This window comes from Macaca mulatta, chromosome X, assembly GCF_049350105.2.
Source record: "Macaca mulatta isolate MMU2019108-1 chromosome X, T2T-MMU8v2.0, whole genome shotgun sequence".
Classification (NCBI taxonomy): Eukaryota; Metazoa; Chordata; class Mammalia; order Primates; family Cercopithecidae; genus Macaca; species Macaca mulatta.
Window position 1 is genome coordinate 40,058,058 of NC_133426.1, and position 6,485 is coordinate 40,064,542.

Sequence of the window (6,485 nt, forward strand, 5' to 3'; positions counted from 1 at the left end):
CAAGCAGTGCTGTGGCAAGCACAGCTCCTTCATGTTCTGTGTGGATGGCATCTCCTGTGGTTGTCTGACACCTTCATCATTTCTTCCTTGGACTCTCACTGACCTAGTCTTTAGCTCTCCTGTCTCCGGTCTTGTTCCCTTTGCATCCATCTGTCACACAGCCCCCAGAGTGACCTTCCTAAAATGCACAGCTGATCTTGCCATCCTCTCCCTGTTTAAATTCTTTCAAGACCTTGAGACACCTTGACTAAGTTTAACATCCTCTGTGCAGTGGTCTTATAGCCCCCATGATCACTCTGCTGCTCACTGCTAATGTGCCATGTTCTCACTTCCATGCCTGTCTTGATTTGGGTACCTCTACAAGCCGATTCTGAGCCAAGGGTTTTTGAGCATAAGTGAGATGATCCCAGGAAGCACAGTGAGGGAATGGGAATTGAGACAGGGCAGGCAGGAAGGCCAGTAAAGGGTGCATTTGTGAACAGGTTACCTATGTGGGCAATTGAGGTTCAATCCTGCCGGTGACCTTCTGGGGTCCTGTGTAGCACATCCTTTAGGACTGTCCCAGCAAGGGGTGAGGAAGCAGGAGTATTTATCCACCAACTCCCACACAGGGGTGTGCTAGTAAACCAGCTTTCTGGTAGAATTTAAAAAGTTCCAATTTGTAGTGTTTGCTGATTGTTGTGGTATAAATATTGCTACTGGGGCTGATTCCAGGCTATCAGTTTTAGCAGTTGGCTGGCAAATTTTCCAAATATTTAACAATCCGGTTCTTCAGAGCTAGTACTGCTGCCCCAGCACACCACTGCCCTCATTCCTCATGAGTTGAGGGTTATCTCTGGGAAGCTGAGCACTTAGGATCTGCCCCCACACACGGTGTCTAGCTGAGCATGCTTCTGAGTCAAGAGAACATCCTCAGATGGAGTGGCTGGAAGTCCTTGTTGTACTTGGGAAGTCTTTCCAGGTGCCTTCCAGAGTGGATGGAGGGAAATGGGTGGGCACCACAGATCGCTTCGAGGGCTTTGCACAGGCTCTTCACTCTGCTTGGAATGCTTGCTCCTTTTTTTTATCTCTCTCTTTTTTTGAGACAGGATCTTGCCCTGTCACCCAAGCTGGAGTTCATTGGCATGATGACGGCCCACTGTAGCCTTGCACTCCCTGGCACAAGTAATCCTCCCATCTCAACCTCCCGAGTAGCTGGGACTATAGGCTCACACCAACATGCCTGGCCAATTTTTAAAAAAGTTTTTTGTAAAGACGGGGTTTTGCTGTGTTGCCCAGGCTGCTCTCCAACTCCTGGGCTCAAGCAATCCTTCCACCTCGGCCCCCCAAACACCCAAAGTGCTGGGATTACAGGAGTGAGGCACCGTGCCCAGCAGCCTGCTCCTTCTTTCTTTTTTATTTTTTTTAGACAGGGTCTCGCTCTGTCACTCAGGGTGGAGTGCAATGGCGCAATCTCGGCTCACTGCAGCCTCAACCTCCCAAGTTCAAACGACCCTCCCATCTCATCCTCCAGAGTAGCTAGGACTACAGGCGCACACTATCGTGCCTGGCTAATTTTTTTTTTTTTTTTAGAAACCAGGTTTCACTATGTTGTCCAGGCTGGTCTCAAACGATCTGCCCGCTTCAGCCTCCCAAAATGCTGGGATCACTGAGCCTGGCCGCCTACTCTGTCTTAATCCCCTTGCTGATCTCCTGCTTATCCTTTGATCCTCAGTTATAGTGTCACCACCTCTGTGAAGCCCTCCTAGAGTTCTCACTTGTCCTTTCTCTCATTACATCACAAAATCATGCTCTCAGCTTGTCAGCTGTTACCCATCTTTCTCTTCCACTAGATTGCAAGCTGCTGAGGCCAGGGATGATGTCTATTACTTTCTGTACTAGGAACCTTGTCCTATAATCTTCTGTATCCTCAGTGTTGAACCCAGTTTAGCTACTTAATAAATAGATAAGCGGCCCCGCACCACCCTGGCACACAGTAATGGTTGAGTCAAATGAGCATTCTTCCTCCCCACTCCGCATTTATAGATCTACTTCTCAATCCATCAACTGGTCTCACTACAGCTTTATTGCTTATTCCCATCCATTTCCAAAGAGGACTTTAGGCAGCAAGCAGGTGCTTCCTTTCCCATGAAGGTGTGAGCGACCATATTTTCTGAAGCAACGATCAAGACACGTGATCTGACACATGTTCCGACACATGGTCTGACAATGGGACAGAATATTTTAAATCCCCACCGTCTCGACAAATCTGGGCTGCGTGGCTCTGCACAGAAGAGAGCCAGGAGCCACGGCCTCGTAATACACACCCAGGGCAGGCAGGAGTTCTGTTTTAAAGACCCCTGTGATTTTATGAGCGGCATGTGAAGAGAGCTGAAGAGAGAGGTTGATTTCTGCAGCACTCTAGCTGTAGTGATCATACGGAGCAGGGAAAAATTTGTGGTAGAAGCAAGCTCTCATTAAGACCATATGCTCTCTTTCTAATCGATGGCTCTTAGAAGTAATTCCCCGACATTTCATTCATTTTTACTGCCTCCCCTTCAGGGGCAGGAAGAACAGCGTTGTTAGCCTGCATTTATAGATGAGGGTATTTAGAAACAGAGAGGTTAAATGGCTCAGCCCCAGTCACAGAGTGAATCAGAGACACAGCCAGCCTCGAATCCAGAATTCCGACTTGAGCTTCTGTGCCAAGATCCCTCGGGGCACATTTCCTCTCTAATTTGCATAAATCATCAACATTTTTTTCCAAGCTTGTGCTGAGAAAGCCCCTTTTCAAACAGCGGAAACTCCCTTTGCCTTCTGTCGCCTTAGTTTTATTTTATGAACCAAATTCTTTTACTTCAACACATAGACTTGCTATTTTCTCTTCCGTTGAGCCCTTTTCAAAAGAGGTCGTGACCTTTGCTTATAGATGCAATGGAAACGGGCGAACCCAAATGAAATAAAACAGATGATCTAGAGACCATATAAAGTGTAATTTCAACTAATGTTCAAAATACCATGCAGTTGATTATAAATCTTCGATCCTGGCAGGTTATCAGAAAAATAAGAATGGCTAAATGCCGCTACCAGTGTTTGAACCCTGTTGGGTGTAAGACACATCTCCGATTTGGGGAGCAGATTCATGGGATTAGAAATGAGAAGCTGGACATCCCAGAGCTATACAAGTTCTGAGAAATTTCAGTTTGGAAATATGTATGGACTCATACGTGAGATTGACAATATGTGAACTGGGGTTTTTAATCACCAGCATAATCACACAATTAGTCTAGATTATTTCACATATTTAAAAAATTCTTAGCGCATGACCTCATGTGCCTGATGGTCCTTGGGTAACTCTAGTATTAAGGTTTCTGGGCATGAACTGCACTTCCTGGGATCCCAGGTCAGCACTTAGCACGATCCTGCTGCTTTAGGAATAGTAGTAATCCTCTTGAGAGTAAAAACATATGTAATGTGCTTGGGAAAAACTTCCCTTCCCTGTCAAATATGTTAGAGAATCAAAATAATTTATGACTCGTCTGTTAAGCCATTAGAAAAAAAGGAATTCTGTCTATTTAAAATCTTTCATAAAATACAATTCAGCATATAGAAAAAAGCTTTTTGTCTATATGGTATAGTCACTTTTCCCTTTATTTTTATTTTTTTGAGAGAGAGTCTCACTCTGTTGCCCAGGCTGGAGTGCAGTGGCACGACGTTGGCTCATTGCAGCCTCCACCTTCTGGGTTCAAGCTGTTTTCCTGCCTTAGCCACCCAAGTAGCTGGGATTATGGGCGCGCACCACCACACCCGGCTAATTTTTGTGTTTTTAGTAGAGACGGGGTTTCACCATGTTGCCCAGGCTGGTCTCGAACTCCTGACATCAAGTGATCTGTCTGCCTCGGCCTCCCAAGGTGCTGGGATTACACATGTGAGCCACTGCGCCTGGCCCTCGTCATTTATTTTATTACTTATCAAATTAGTTAGTATTACTACAATAATGCTGCATAACAAAAGTTTTAAACACACCAAAACTAAGTGACTTCAAGCTTGGAATTCCTGCTCCTTGGTGTCAAGGTCTGCTGGGGTTCCGTTGCTCTCAGCGGAGTTTGGCGGCACTCTGTGGCTTGAGTCCATGTCTTCTCCACGTGTTCCGTCCTTTGCCTTGGACCAGCAGCTTCCTGGACCGTTCTCTTCTTCTGGAAGATCAATGGAAAGCAAAAAGCAGGCCAAACTGTGCAAGCACATGTATAGCCTATGCTGGTAATGCACCTGCTCATGTTCCATTGGGTACAGCAAGTCACGCAGTCAAACCCAAAGTCAATGGGACAGGGAGACACACCAAGAGGGAGGGGAGGGGGAGTGAATACTTGTTGAACGATACTCCAATCACCTGTAATTATCATCCCTAATAGCCTGTGGATCCTGGCTGGTTATCAGAAATATAAGAATGGCTATATGCTGCTACCAGTGTTTGAACCCTGTATTGGGTCTCCTCAAACATCATATGTTAAGGCCCTAACCTCAGAGTGTGACTATATTTGGAGATAGGGACTTTATAGAGGTGATTAAGTCAAAATGAGACTGTTAATGCTGGACCTAATGCAATATGACTGCTGTCATTATAAGAGGAAAACTTTGGTAACACGAGAGATGCCGGGGGGTGCCTGCACAGAGGAAAGACCATGTGAAGATACACCGAGAAGGCGGCCATCTGCAAGCCAAGGAGAGAGGCCTCAGGTGAAACCAACTCTGTTGACACCTTGATCTTGGACTTCCAGCCTTCAGAACGATGAGAAAATAAATGTCTGTTGTTTAAGCCCCTGAATCTGGCATTTTCTTTCCTTTTTTGAGATGGAGTATCACTCTGTCACCCAGGCAGTGGTGCAGTCTCGGCTCACTGCAACCTCTGCCTCCTGGATTCAAGCGATTCTTCTGCCTCAGCCTCCCAAGTAGCTGGGAACACAGGCACATGCCACCATGCCTGGCTAATTTTGTATGTAGAGATGGGGTTTCACCATGTTGGCCAGGCTAGTCTCGAACTCCTATCCTCAAGTGATCCACCCACCTCGGCCTCCCAAAGTGCTGGGATTACAGGAGTGAACCACTGTGTCTGGCCTGGTATTTTCTTATGGCAGCCCGAGCAGACTAATACAGCTTGCAAACCCCTTGTGGGTTAGGGCTGTGTCTTACTCATTGTGCTGTCTCCCTCCCTAGTTCTTAGCACATTACCTTGTTATATATTTCCTTTCTATTTGTTGAATGAATGAATGAATTAAATCTTCTCAGTTTCAAAATCAACAGTTATTTTTTTCAGTCAGAACTCATGATTGCAAGTGTTGGAAACCCACCTAAGCTTGTTTAAGCAAAAAACAAATCTTTTGGGTCAGATGGTTGGGGATGTTCTGGGGTAGTTTCTAAAATCTGAGGAGTGAGTCTGGGAGTCAGGGCCTCAGATATTGGCACAGGAGACCACACACCTGCCAGATCCTCTCTCCATACCGTCTCCCTGAGGCAGCTGGCCTTGTTCTTGCAGAAGACGTGGCTACCAAGAGAATGGCAGATTGCATTTTCCAAAGATGGCAGTAAGAGACTCCCCTGTATCCCAGATATTCATCTTACGATGTGACTTGGACACTCCAAGTCACATTGTGGGGTCTGAGTTCTCTGCCCTTGAATCTGGGTGTGCCGGTGACTACAGTGGAAGTGACACCATTTGACTTTCAAGGCTAAGTGATAAAGGATGAAACAGCTTCTGCTTTGTCTGCTGGAATGTTGCCTTTGGCATCCTGGCAAATCTGAGGCTGCCATGCTGTGAGGAATCCCAGGCCACATGGAGAGGCCACATGAAAGTGTTCTGGCCCAGAGCCCCAGCTGAGGCCCCAGCTAGCAGCCAGCATCAACCACCACATGTGAGTGAAGAGGCCTCTAGATGATTCCAGCCCTTGGTCAGCCAATCACTCTTGGCCTTCAACTCCTCCCTGCGGAGGCCCCAGATATTAGGCAGCAGACACAAGCCTTCCTTGTGTGCCCTGTAAGGCTTCCTGATCCTTACAGAATCTAGGAGCATGACAAAATGGTTGTTTCATGCTGCTGTGCTTTGACATAATTTGTCACAGGGCAATAGTAAGTGGAATAAAGACCCCAGGATGTTGGGAGGCCAAGATGGGAGGATTGTTTGAGCCCAAGAGTTCAAGACCAGCCTGGGCAAAATAATGAGACCTCTGTCTCTACAAAAAAAAAAAAAAAAATTAGCTGGGCATGGTGGCGTGTGCCTATAGACCCAGTTACTTGTGAGACTGAGGTGGGAGTATCATTTGAGCCCAGGAGTTTGGGGCTGCAATGAGCTATGAGCGTGCCACTGCACTCCAGCCTGGGAGAACTTGTCTCAACCACAACAAGAACAACAACAACAACAACAACAGCAGCAGCAAAAGAACCCAGGATGTCATCCTCATAGCTACTCCTCCACTTCCTCTTTAGAAAATTCTGGGACATCGGCTGGGCGC